At 35.0% G+C, this 14529-nt stretch overlaps 1 protein-coding gene across 1 annotated transcript in view; it reads left to right on the plus strand.

Moving 5' to 3' along the window:
- Positions 1–14529, plus strand: part of LOC114050892 (kielin/chordin-like protein) — a 52060-nt gene that overhangs the window by 27603 nt on the left and 9928 nt on the right. The window lies entirely within an intron of this gene.

Below are 14529 nucleotides of genomic sequence, written 5' to 3' on the forward strand. Positions count from 1 at the left end.
TAAAAACTGAGAGCTCCCTTTGGTCTTATTCTTTTACTTTTGCGTCACATAATGGTTAGAGTAAATGAATGGCTACCATGGAACATAGATTCCTTATATTGGTCAAGAGAGGACATTTCAGAAGGGTGGAATGCTGGTGTGGGAAGACAATGAGAAGGCACAACATCATGGGTAATTTGTGAGCAATGTGGAAGGCTCTACCTTCATATATGCAATTATCATAGAGGGATATTTAAGAAAATGAAAATTCTTAGAATGTTTCAACCTGAGTTTCATGTCCCATTTCCTCTAACTCTTAAATTTAATATACCATTTAAAAAACCCATCAATTTTGAGGGGTCCTACTAAGGGTGGATAAGCCACAAACCACCAAGTATCCACCATGAAATAATTAAAAAAAAGGTGGGAAGGAAGATGAGCTAGTAGTTGTTGTGGTTCAGTCATTCAGTCATGTCTCACTCTTCATGACCCCACACACCATATCATGGCAGGTCCTTCTATCCTCCATTATGTCTCAAAGTATGTCCAAGTTCATGTTCATTGTTTCCATGACTCTATCAATCCATTGCATCCTCTACCATCTTCTTATTTTGCCTTTCCCCACATCAGAGTCATTTCCAATGAGTCCCATCTTTTCATTATGTGGCCAAATAAGCTTCAACTTCAGTATTTGACCTTCCAGTGAATAGTTCTTTAAGTACTGACTTCTTTAAGTATTGACTGATTTGACCTTGCTGTCTAAGGGACCTTCAAAATTCTTCTCTAGCACCATGAATTCAAAAGCATCAATTCTTTACTGCTCAGCTTTCCTGATAGACCAGGTCTCAAGCCATACATTATTGCTAGAAAATCCATAGCTTTGAATATACAGACCTTTGTCAGCAAGGTGATATCTGTTTGTTAGTATTAAATCTCCTCTTTACATACACACATATACATATACATGTATACTATTTATATCTATATCTATTTATATAGGATACACTCAAATTTATAAGATGAAGAGTCATTATCTAATTGATAAGTGGCCAAAAGATATAAATAGGTAATTTTCAAAGGAAGAAATCTAAGGAATCAATAAACATATGGAAAGATGCTTCAAATAACTAGTGATCAGAAAGCTTCAAAATAAATCAACTTTGAGTTTCTACATCACACCCATCAGATTGGCAAAATCAACACAAAAAAACCCCAAATAACTGATGTCATAGGGGCTGTGGGAAAACAGGCACATTGGTGTGTAAAAGGCACAGTAAAGCAAACAAATTTTTATAGAAGCACCCCCTTTTTAGGGCTAGAGAAATGGAAACTAAAGGAATGTTCATCAGTTGGAAAACAGCAGAACAAATGATGGAATTTGACTTATGAAATATTATTGTGCCATAAGAAATCACAAAAAAAGTTGGTTTCAAAGAACTTTGGGAAGATTTGTATGAAATGATGTAGAATTAAGTAAGCAAAACAAAATAAATAATTTATACAATAAAATATTTTAAAGAAGAAAATTGGGGGGGGGGGGGCAGAGCCAAGATGGTGGTGAAAATGCACTCACCCAAGCTCTCCAAAATTCTCCTCCAAATATCTTTAAAATAATGCCTCAAAACAAATTCTGTTATGGCAGAACCTACAAAAGAATGGGGTAAAACAATTTTATATCCCAAGAAAACTTAGAAAATTGGCAGGAAAGATCTGTTGCCAGCACAAACTGGGCCCCAGCAAACCAGAAACAGGCCTTGGGAGTAGTTGAATCAGCAGTGGCCGTGGCTGCTTTCATAGCTCTCAGCCCACAGATGGTAAAGAGGTCAGATAACTGGTCCAAAGAGATTACAGGGATGTCTTTGCTGGCAGTGTAAGCAGGTGTCTGTTGCATTATTCATACTCAGATCCAGGTTGCAGTCCTGGGTGGCAGTCTCAGTGTGAGGAGGAGCACTAGGACACCAAAACTTGCAACCACAGGGGAGTGGAGACCCTTGTCATGGTTCTAGGGCAGAAAAGAATGTTTGTGATCACTCATAGACCACAGCACAGACTAGGGGAGTAGTAAATACACCTTTCCCTAGATCATACCACCTTGTATGGAAGAACTGAAGGTTTACAGACCACCAGAAGTAGCTCTGAAAATAGCTGCACAAAACCCTGTAGCTTGAGAAAGTGTGCCCTCCATTCCAGAATCAAAGACCCACTTTAGCATAGAGTTAAAAGTCAAGAAATAGGCTGGGGAAATGAGCAAATGGCAGAAAAAGATCCTGACTATAGAAAAATACTATGGTGACAGAGAAGATCAAAAAACATATCCAGAAGAAAGCAACAAACAAAAATAGCTACACCCAAGGCCTCAAAGTAAAATATGAATTGGCAAGCCATGAAAGATCTCAAAAAGGATTTTAAAAATCAAGTAAGAGAAGTAGAGGAAAAATTGGGAAGAGAAATGAGAGTGATGCAAAAAAATCATGAAAAAGGCAAGACATTGGCAAAGGAGGCACAAAAGAATACTGAAGAAAATGAAACCTTAAAAACAGAATAGGTCAAATGGTAAAAGAAGTACAAAAATCTAATAAGAATTCCTTAAAAAGGAGAATTAGTCAAATGGAAAAAAGATATACAAAAACTCACTGAAGAGAACTCCTTAAAAAGTAGAGTTGGCCAGATGGAAAAGGAGATCTAAAAGCTCACTGAAGAAGATAATTCCTTAAAAATTGTAATTTGGCAAGTGGAAGCTAATAATGCCATGAGAAATCAAGAAACAACAAAACAAAATCAGAAGAATGAAAAAACAGAAGAAAATGTGAAATATCTCATTGGAAAAACAACTGACCAGGAAAATAGATCCAGGAGAGATAATTTTAAAATTATCCAACTGCCTGAAAGTCATAACCAAAAAAAAGAGCCCACACATCATCTTTCAAGAAATTATCAGACTTTCACTTCCAAGAGCCAAGATGGTGGAGTAAAAAGGTAGTCACTCTCACCCTCCCCTATCAACCTCTGAAAACCCAGAAAATATCACCCCAGAAGAAAACATGGAACAGCTGAACCAGAAGAAAGAAGGGGTGCAGCAGTGCAGTAGCCCAGGTAGCTAGAGGGATTAACGGGAAAGGCCTCTCTTACCCTCTGGGAAGGGGAGCAGTATGGAACCGGGAGTCGCTCAGCCGGCTAATGGAAAGACCCACTTTAGCATACCAGGAAGAGATTCTAGTGCCTTGACATTCTTCAGCAAACAGTCTCCCAGTGCCTCAGCAAAAATAAGGGAAGCAGTACTACAAAGGGCCCCAGGCGGATAAGCACCCTGCAGCATTCATCTGAAAGGAGCTGAAGAAAGCAACCTAGAGTAGCCTTGTTGATTACAGCCCAACACCAGGTAAGCTGTCAGAACCCTGCAGCTTCCAACTGCCAACCAGGAGGAGATCCCGAAGCCCAGGTGGTCAAGCAGGCAAACACCAACAGCTGGACCCCTGAGTGCCTCAGTGAGGGTGGGGGAAACCAGCTCAGAAAACCACCAGGTGCCTCAGCATTCTACAACAAAGGAGTCTCCCAGTGCCTCAATAGAATTAAGGGAGGCAGCACTTCAAGGGGCCACAGGCAGATAAACACCTGGCAGCACCCATCTAAAAGGAGCTGAACAAAGCTAAAGGAAAGGAAAAGCAGGCAACCTAGATTGCCTGAAAGTCCCAACCTTGCTGATTCCAGCCCAACACAAGATAAGCTGCCAGAACCCTACAGCCTCCAATTGCCAACATAAGAGGCCCCAGCACACAAAGTTAGTGACCAAGACCTAGGCTCCCAATGTGAGAAGCTTGGGTCAATTATCTCTGCTCCCCAGCAGGAGAGCATAATCTCTTTAAAGGCCAGGGAATAAAGAAACACCATGAGTAAAAAGAAACATATGATAGATTCATATTATGGGAAGACTGAAGATCAAGACAGAAATTCTGAAGAGGACAACATTGTTATCAAACCCACATCTGCAACATCAAAAGGGAATATGAACAGGTCTGAAGCCCAAAAAGCCTTCTTAGAAGAGCTCAAGAAGGATTTTAAAAGTCAAATGAGAAAAGTAGAGGAGTCCTTAAAAAGTACAATTGGCCAATTGGAAAAAAAAAGTACACTGAAGAACACAAGTACCTAAAAAACACAATTGGTCAATTGGAAAAAAAAGTATGCTGAAGAAAACAAATCCCTTAAAAATACAATTGGTGATCTGGTAAAAAAGTAACTGAAGAAAACAAATCCCTTAAAAATACAATTGACCAATTGGACAAGAAAGTACAAAATCTAACAGAAGAAAACAATATGTTAAAAATTAGAATTGAAAAAAAGGAAACTAATGACTCTATGAGAGATCAAGAATCAGTCAAACAGAAACAAAAAAAATGAAAAAATAGATGAAAATGTAAAATACCTCCTGGGTAAAACAACTGACCTGGAAAATCAGTCCAGGAGAGACAATTTAAAAATCATAGGCCTACCTGAAAATCATGATGAAAAAAAGAGCCTGGACAATATCCTTCAGGAAATCATAAAGCAAAACTGCCCTGAAGTCCTAGAACCTGAAGGTAAAATAACTATAGAAAGAATCCACCATTCCTCTCCTGAAAGAGATCCCAAATTGAAAACACCAAGGAATATAATAGCTAAATCCCAAAATTACCGGATTAAAGAGAAATTACTGCAAGCAGCCAGAAAGAAACAATTTAAATATCATGAATCCAGTCAGTATTACACAGGACCTTGCAGCCTCTACATTAAAAGATCATAGGGCATGGAACATGATATTTCATAAGGCAAAGGAGCTTAGAATGCAGCCAAGGATTAACTACCCAGCAAAAATGAGCATGATTTTTCAGGGAAGGAGATGGATATTCAACAAAATAGGGGACTTCCAAATCTTCCTGATAAAAAGACCAGAGCTCAACAAAAAATTTGATCTTCAAGTACAAGATTCAAGAGAGACATAAAAAGGTAAATGGGACAGAAAGACACAATAATAAGGGCAAAATGTTTACATCCCTACAAGGGAAGATGACACTTGCAACTCTTGAGAACTGTATTGTTATTATATCATGTTAAAGGAGTATACACAAAGGAGGTGGATATAAGTTGACTTTGATGTAATGATTAAAAAAAATTTTAATCAAGTGGGTTAAATGGATCCAAGTAAGTGGATTAGTCTGAGCTAAGAAAATGTACTGAGAAAGGAGGAGACAGACAAGGGTAAATTACATTACAGGAAAAGACACAAAAACCTATTAGAGCAGAGGTAAAGAAGGGAGGGAGATGAGCATTGTTTGAACCTTACTCTCATCAGATTTGGCTCGAGAAGAGAATAACATAATCAGTTAGGTATAGAAATCTAACTTGCACTATAGCTAGTAGGAGGGGAAAGGGGAAAGAAAAGGGAGGGGGGATAGAAGGGAGGGAAGAAGCAGTAAGGGTAAAGGGGAAGAAAAGGGAAAGGGATAATAGAAGGGAGGTGGGACCAAAGGAGGCACTGGTCAAAAGCAAAACACTAGTGAGGGGGGAAAGGAGAAAGGAGAAAGAAAAGCATGAATGGGGGGGGGGAAGGGATGGAGAAAAAGATACAGATAGTAATCATAACTGTAAATGTGAATGGGATTAACTCTCCCATAAAATGGAAACGTGTAGCAGAGTGGATTAAAAACCATAATCCTACAATATGTTATTTACAGGAAACACATTTGAAAAAGAGTGACACATACAGGGTAAAGGTAAAAGGCTGGAGCAAAATATGTTATGCTTCAGCTGAAGTTAAAAAAAAGCAGGGGTAGCAATCCTGATCTCAGACAAAGCAAAAGCAAAAATAGATCTTATCAAAAGAGATAAGGAAGGAAACTACATCCTGCTAAAAGGCACCATACACAATGAAGTAATATCATTATTAAACATATATGCACCAAATGGTATAGCATCCAGATTCTTAGAGGAGAAGTTCAGGGAGTTACAGGAAGAAATAGACAGCAAAACTATACTAGTGGGGGACCTCAACCTCCCCCTCTCTGAACTAGATAAATCTAACCACAAAATAAACAAGAAAGAAATTAAGGAGGTGAATAGAACATTAGAAAAGTTAGGTATGATAGACCTGTGGAGAAAACTGAATGGGGATAGAAAAGAATATACTTTTTTCTCGGTGGTACATGGCACATACACAAAAATTGACCATGTGCTAGGGCATAAAAACCTCACAATCCAATGCAGAAAGGCAGAAATATTAAGTGCATCCTTTTCAGATCATGATGCAATAAAAATCATATGTAATAAAGGGCCACAGAAAGATAGACTGAAAAATAATTGCAAACTAAATAATCTAATCCTAAAAAATGATTGGGTCAAACAACAATCATAGAAACAATCAATAATTTCATTCAAGAGAATGACAATAATGAGACAACATACCAAAACTTACGGGATGCAGCAAAAGCAGTTCTTAGGGGAAGTTTTGTATCTCTAAATGCTTACATTAATAAAATAGAAAAGAGGAGATCAATGAATTGGGCATACAACTAAAAAAACTAGAAAAAGAACAAATTAAAAAACCTCAATTAAACACCAAATTAGAAAGATTTAAAACCAAAGGAAAAATTAATAAAATTGAAATTAAGAAAACTATTGAACTAATAAATAAAACTAAGAGCTGGTTTTATGAAAAAACCAATAAAACAGATAAACCTTTGGTTAATTTAATTGAAAAAAAAGAAAGAAGAAAACCAAATTACTAGTATCAAGAATGAAAAGGGTGAAGTTACCACCAAAGAAGAGGAAACTGAAACAACAATTAGGAATTATTTTGCCCAACTATATGCCAACAAATTTGACAATCTTAGTGAAATGGATACATATTTACAAAAATATAAATTGCCCAGATTAACAGAAGAGGAAGTAAAATACTTAAGTAACCACATCTCAGAAAAAGAAATTGAACAAGTCATTAATGAACTCCCTAGGAAAAAATCTCCAGGGCCAGATGGATTTACATGTGAATTCTATCAAACATTTAAAGAACAATTAATTCCAATACTATATAGACCATTTGGTAAAATAGGAAAAGAAGGAATCTTACCAAATTCTTTTTACGATATAAACATGGTGCTTATACCTAAACCAGGAAGAGTCAAAACAGAGAAAGAAAATTATAGACCAATTTCTCTAATGAATATAGATGCAAAAATTTTAAACAAAATATTAGCAAATAGATTACAGCAACTTATCACAAGAATAATACACTATGACCAGGTAGGATTTATACCAGGAATTCAGGGCTGGTTCAATATAAGGAAAACCATCAGCATAATCCATCATATCAACACCAAAACTAACAGAAACCACATGATCATCTCAATAGATGCAGAAAAAGCTTTTGACAAAATACAACACCCATTCCTATTAAAAACACTAGAGAGCATAGGTATAAATGGAATCTTCCTTAAAATAATAAATAGCATCTATCTAAAGCCTTCAGCAAGCATAATATGTAATGGGGACAAGCTAGAAGCATTTCCAATAAGATTGGGGGTGAAACAAGGATGTCCATTATCACCACTGTTACTCAACATTGTACTGGAAACGTTAGCTTTAGCAATAAGAGAAGAAGAAGACAATGAAGGCATTAGAACAGGCAAAGAAGAAACAAAGCTATGACTCTTTGCAGATGACATGATGTTATACTTAGAGAATCCCAGAGGATCAAGTAAAAAACTACCTGAAATAATAAACAACTTTAGCAAAGTTGCAGGCTATAAAATAAACCCACATAAATCATCGGCATTTCTATATATTACCAACAAAGCCCAACAGCAAGAGATAGAAAGAGAAATTCCACTTACTGTAAACATTATAAAATATTTAGGAGTCTACCTCCAGAAAGAAACCCAGGAACTCTATGAACACAATTACAAAACAATTTTCACACAAATAAAATCAGATCTAAATAATTGGAAAACATCAGTTGCTCATGAGTAGGCCGAGCTAATATAATAAAAATGACAATTCTACCTAAGCTAATTTACTTATTCAGTGCCATGCCAATCAAACTACCAAAAAGTTATTTTATAGAGTTAGAAAAAATAATAACGAGATTCATTTGGAAGAACAAAAGGTCCAGAATATCAAGAGAACTAATGAAAAGAAATGCAGGGGAAAGTGGCCTAGCCATTCCAGATCTTAAATTGTATTATAAAGCAGCAATCATCAAAACTGCTTGGTACTGGCTAAGAAATAGAGTGGTGGATCAGTGGGATAAGTATGCAAGACACAGTAGTCAATGACTATAGTAATATATTATTTGATAAACCCAAAGACCCCAGCTTCTGGGATAAGAACCCACTCTTTGAAAAAAACTGCTGGGAAAACTGGAAAAGAGTATGGCAGAAACTAGGCATAGACCAAAATCTCACACCATATACCAAAATAAAGTCAAAATGGGTTCATGATTTAGATATAAAGGCTGATACTATAAGCAAACTGGGAGAGCAAGGAATAGCTTAGCTGTCAGATCTATGGAGAACAGAAGAATTCATGACCAAACAGGAGATAGAGAACATTACAAAAAGCAAAAGAGATTATTTTGGTTACATTAAATTGAGAAGTTTTTACACAAACAAAGCCAATGCAACTAAGATTAGAAGGAAGGTAGAAAATTGGGAAAGAATTTTTACAACCAGTCTCTCTGATAAGGGCCTCATTTCTAAAATATATAGAGAATTAAGTCAAATTTACAAGAATACAAGCCATTCCCCAATTGATAAATGGTCAAAGGATATGAACAGATAGTTCTCAGATGAAGAAATTAAAGCCATTTATAGTCATGTGAAAAAATGCTCTAAATCACTATTGATTAGAGAAATGCAAATCAAAACAGCTCTGAGGTACCATATCACACCTATCAGAATGGCCAATATGACCAAACAGGAAAATGATAAATGATGGAGAAAATGTGGGAAAATTGAAATACTAATGCATTGTTGGTGGAGTTCTGAAATGATCCAACCATTTTGGAGAGCAATTTGGAACTATGCCCAAAGGGCTATAAAAATGTGCATACCCTTTGACCCAGCAATAGCACTTCTAGGACTATGTCCCAAAGAGATCACACAAACGGGAAAAGGACCCACATGTACAAAAATATGCAGCTCTTTTTGTGGTGGCAAAGAATTGGAAATTGAGAGAATGCCCATCAATTGGGGAATGACTGAGCAAGTTGTGGTATATGAATGTGATGGATTACTATTGTGCTATAAGAAATGATGAACAGACTGACTTCAGAAAAACCTGGAAAGACTTGTATAGTCTGATGCTGAGTGAAGTGAGCAGAACCAAGAGAATGCTGTACACAATAACAGCCACGTTGCATGGTGACTAATATTGATAAATTTAACTCTTCCTGGCAATACAAGAATCTAAGACATCTCCAGAGGCCTTATGATGGAAAATGCTATCCACACCCAAAGAAAGAACTATGGAAGCTGAATTGCTAATTTTTTTTCTCTTCTGTTGAGTTTTGTTTCCTCTTTCTGATGGTTCCTCCTATTGGTTTTAATTTCTACTTACAACATCACTAATGTGAAAATGTGTTTAATATAAATGTATAGCCTATATCAGATTTTGTACCATCTTAGGGAGGAAGAGGGAGAAAAATTTTAAACTTAAAAGCATATGGAAGTGATTATTGATAAATCAAAATAAATTAATTAAAAAAACCCACAAAAAAAGAAATTATCAAGGAAAATTGCCTTGATATTGTAGAGCTAGAGGGTAAAATAGAAATTGAAAGAATCCACCAATCACCTTCCAAAAGAGATGCCAAAATGAAAACTCCCAGGAATATTATAGCCAAATTCCAGAACTTTCAGGTCAAGGAGATAGTATTATAAGTGGCCAGAATGAAACAAGTCAAATACTATGGAGCCACAGTTAGAATAACACAAGATTTAGTAGTTTCTACATTAAAGGATAAGAGGGCTTGGGATATGACATTCCAGAAGGCAAAGGAGCTAGGATTACAACCAACAATCACCCAACCAGCAAAAATAAGTATAATCCTTCAGGAGAAAAAAAAATGGAAATTCAATAAAATAGACTTTCAAGCATTCCTGATGGAAAGACTAGAGCTGAATAAAAAATTTTACTTTCAAATACAAAACTCAAGAGAAGCATAAGAAAGGTAAATAGGAAGAGAAATAATAAGGATTTCAATAAGGTTAAACTGTTTATATCCCTATATGGGAAAATGATACTTGTAACTAAAAAATTTTCTCATTACTAGGGCAGTTAAAAGGAGTATACATAGACAGGGCACAGGTGTTAATTGAATGTGATAAGATGATTATCTAAAAAATGAAGTTAAGGTGTGAGAAATAGGAGTTCACTGGAAGAAAATGAAAGAAAGCAGTGGAACAGAATAAATTATCTCACATAAAAGAGGCATAAAGGAGCTTTTATAGTAGAGTAAGATGGGGACAGGTGGGAGGAGTGAGTGAACCTTACCCTTCTAGGAATTGCCTCAAAGTGAGAATAACATACACACTCAGTTGGGTATAGAAATCTATCTTACCCTACAGGAAAGTAGGAGGAAAAGGAGATAAAAGAGAGGGGAGTGATAGAAGCAAGGGCAGATTGGGATAAGTAAAAAAACAGAAGCAAAATACTTTTGAGGATAGGCTGAAAGGAGAGAGAGAGAGAGAGTAGGACAAACATGGGGAAAATAGGATGGAGGGAAATTCAGTTAATAACCATGACTATGAAATTTTTTTACAGGTTCCTCTGGTAGATACCTCATTTCTCAAATATATAGAGAACTGAGTCAAATTTATAAAAATTAAAACCATTCCTCAATTAATAAATGGTCAAAGAATATGAACATGCAGTTGTCAGACAAAGTAATTAAAGCTATCTATAATCATATGAAACATGTTCTAAATCTTGATTAAAGAAATGCAAAATAAAATACTGTCTATATGGTTACCACACTACACCTATCAAATTGGCTAATATGGCAGAAAAGAAAAATGACAATGGATGTGGGAAAATTGAGACACTAATGTACTGTTGGTGAGGTTGTATTCTGATTCAACCACTCTTTAGAGCAATTTGAATCTATGCTCAAAATGCTATACAAACATGTATTTGACTAAGCAATACCACCACTAGGTCTGTATCCCAAAAAGATTGAAAAAACAAAAAGAAAAGGAACCTATATATACAGAATATATTTATAGCAGCTCTTTTAAAGGTGGCAAAGAATTGGAAATTGGGGGATGTCCATTAATTGGCAAATGACTGAACAAGTTCTTGTGTATGATTGTGATGAAATGCTATTCTGCTATAGGACATGAGGAGCAGAATGCTCTCAGAAAAACCTGTAAAGACTTAAATTTGAACTGATGCAAAGTGAAATGAGCAGAACCAGGAGAACATTGTACACAGTAATGGCAATATTGTATGATGATCAACTGTGAATGATTTAGCTATTCTCAGCAATACAGTGATCTAAGACAATTCTGAAGGACTTATGATAAAAAATGCTGTCCATCTCTAGAGAAAGGACTGATGGAGTTTGAATGCAGATCAAAGCATACTTTTTCTTTACTTTATTTTTCTTGAGGTTTTTTGGTCTGTGTTTTCTTTTACAACATGACTAATGTAGAAATATGTTTTGCATGACTGCATATATATAACCTATATTGAATCACTTGCCTTCTCAATTGGGGTGGAGGAGGAAAAAGGGGGAAGGACAGAATTTGGAACTCAACATTTTTAAAATTAATTTTAAAGATTGTTTTTGCATGTAATTGGGGGAAATGAAATATTAAATCATTAAAAAGAAGAAAAAACTTTGAAAAATTAAGGGTATTGATCAATGTAATAAGCAACCATAATTCCAAAGAATAATGAAAAACATTCTATTACTTTCTGGCATTTTTGGCAAAAATTAGATCTACACCAACCTTTCACACTATATATAACTTTCAAATGGAAATAAGATTTAGACATACATAAAGGGTGACAGCACAAGCAAATTGGAGGGTCAAGTAAGAAATTAACCTTCAGGTCTGTGGATAGGGGAAAAGGTCATGACCAAACAAAGAATAGAGAGGTTCATAAAAGTTAAAATGGACAATTTCAATTTTATAAAATGAAAAAGGTTTTGCACAAATGAAACCAATGCAGTAAAAATTAGAAAATAAATGGAGGGAAAGTATATGCAAGCAAGCTTCTCTAATAAACTTATATCCAAGATATATGAGGAATAAAATCAAATTTATAAGAATAAGAACTGTTCCTCAATTGATACAAGGTCAAATGATATGATATGAGAGACAATTTTCAGAGAATGAAATCTCTGAAACTTTGAAATTCAAACTCCAATAGTCACATAAAATGCTCCAAATCACTAACAATCAGAGAAATATCAATTAAAGCAACTTTGAGGTTTACCTCACAACTATTAGATTGACAAAGTAGACCAAAAAAAAGGAAAATTGCAGATTTTGGGGCAGCTACAAGAAAACAAGCATATGAATGCCCTGATGGAGCTATGAACTGGGCTAACCATTCTTGGAAAGCAATTTGGAATTTGCCTAAAAAGTTACTAAACTATCTCTATACTCTGACACAGTCATATCACTAATTGTCCTGTATCTCCAAAGGGACAATAGAAGAAAAGGAGCACTTTGTACAAAAATATGCATAGTAGTACTATTTGTAGTGACAAAGAACTGAAAACTGAAGGAGCGACCATTCCTGGGGAATGACTGAAGAAATTGTGGTATAAGAATGTAGCAGAGTACTATTATGTCATAAGGAATTATGGAAGAGATGTCTTCAGAGAATCTTGAGAGTCCTTGTATGAACTGATGCAGAGTTAAGTAATCAGAATCAGGTAAATAATTTATATAGTAACAAAAACATTATATAGACACACAACTTTGAAATACATGAGAATTCTGTTTTAATACAATTATTGATCATGATTCCAGAGGACTGATGATGAAGCTTTCTACCTGCCTTCTGACAGGGATGTGATGGACTCAGGATGCAGAATGAGACATATACTATTTGGAAATGGCTTATTCCAGGAATTTATTTTGTTTGACTATGTGTATTTCTTATAAGGGTTTTGGTTTTGGTTTTTGGTTTTCCAGTGGTAGGTGGGTTGAAACAAGGGGAAAATATATTTTTAATTGAAAAGATAAGTTAAATGAAAAAGTAAAAACCAAGGACTAATTATGTATCTAGATTTTGATAATGTGGGATCGTTTGGCCTTGTTAGTCCATGCAGAAGTTGGGGTGGGAAAAGGTAGAGATCACTTGTGCTCCTGTCTCTCTGTTGACTACTTAGCTGATTTTCTGGCCTTTTCTTATTCATAGCCTCACATCTTTTATATGGTGTGAATGAACATTTTCAAAATTTTGCATCCTTCAGAAGTAGCAAAATGTTCCATTCAAATTGGAAAAGGACACACCCTTTACAAAGTGCAAACTGTGTAAGAATGAGACATAGGCTTAAATTGGCATTGACACTTCAAGATAAAATTTCAATATAATTGACAATTGAAAATTATAGACACAAGAACATTATTGAACTCTGTACTGAGAAAGCACAATTAAGGTCAAGACAAAATGGAAGTCTACAAGCTCTAGTTTTGTTTTTGTGTTAAATGTGACTCCTAATGTAATTTGGACACATTTCATGCTTCATAGTAACAACCACTTGTATGGAGAAATATGAGTGAAGAGTTATAAAGAGTTTTGTTATATGAATAATGTTTTTGATTAAAAGAAATAGTCTAGTGAAAAGAAAGATGATATGGAGGATGATATAGGATACTTCTTTATTACTTTGGAACACACTTTTTCTGCCAAAGATCTTTAAAGGATATTTAACCTAAAAGAAGAAATTGCCATTTATTCTCAGTGATATTTAATAATGTGTGTGTGTATAACTGAATACTAAATATATTCTACATTATTATAAACATAATTTTATAATAAACATTGTCTCTTTAAACATGTGTTTGCTGGATTTTTTTTAAAAGCTGATTAAACAAGTTAATTCATCTTTCTCAAATTCATAGTCTAAATCTGAAAGATAAGTTGATTGTAGTTACGAAAAAGTTGGAGTTACGGACAATAGATTTATAACGAGATATTTTTGATGTTTCCTAATTTAGCTCAGCCATCACATTATTAATCATTTTAATGATGGTTCTTCTTTTTAAAGTTATACATATAAAAATTCCAAAATAGCAAGAATTGTTTGAGTATTTTATTATCTTTAATGTACATTTAAGGTTTCTTTGTGTCATTATATAATAGTAAAATTGTAATGAATTTCTAATTTATATTAATAAAATGTATAATTAAATTTTTATATGGATTGTTTTATGAAACATGTAGAGAAAGGCATAACGTTTTTTGTAAAAAAAAAAGTGGGGGCATCATTGTCCAAGGTCACACACCTATCAAGGAGCACTGTCAGGATTTGAACTCTGAATTGGACTTCTACCATGAGTC

Source organism: Vombatus ursinus, unplaced genomic scaffold, assembly GCF_900497805.2.
Source record: "Vombatus ursinus unplaced genomic scaffold, bare-nosed wombat genome assembly UNPS02014801.1, whole genome shotgun sequence".
In the NCBI taxonomy this organism is placed as follows: domain Eukaryota; kingdom Metazoa; phylum Chordata; class Mammalia; order Diprotodontia; family Vombatidae; genus Vombatus; species Vombatus ursinus.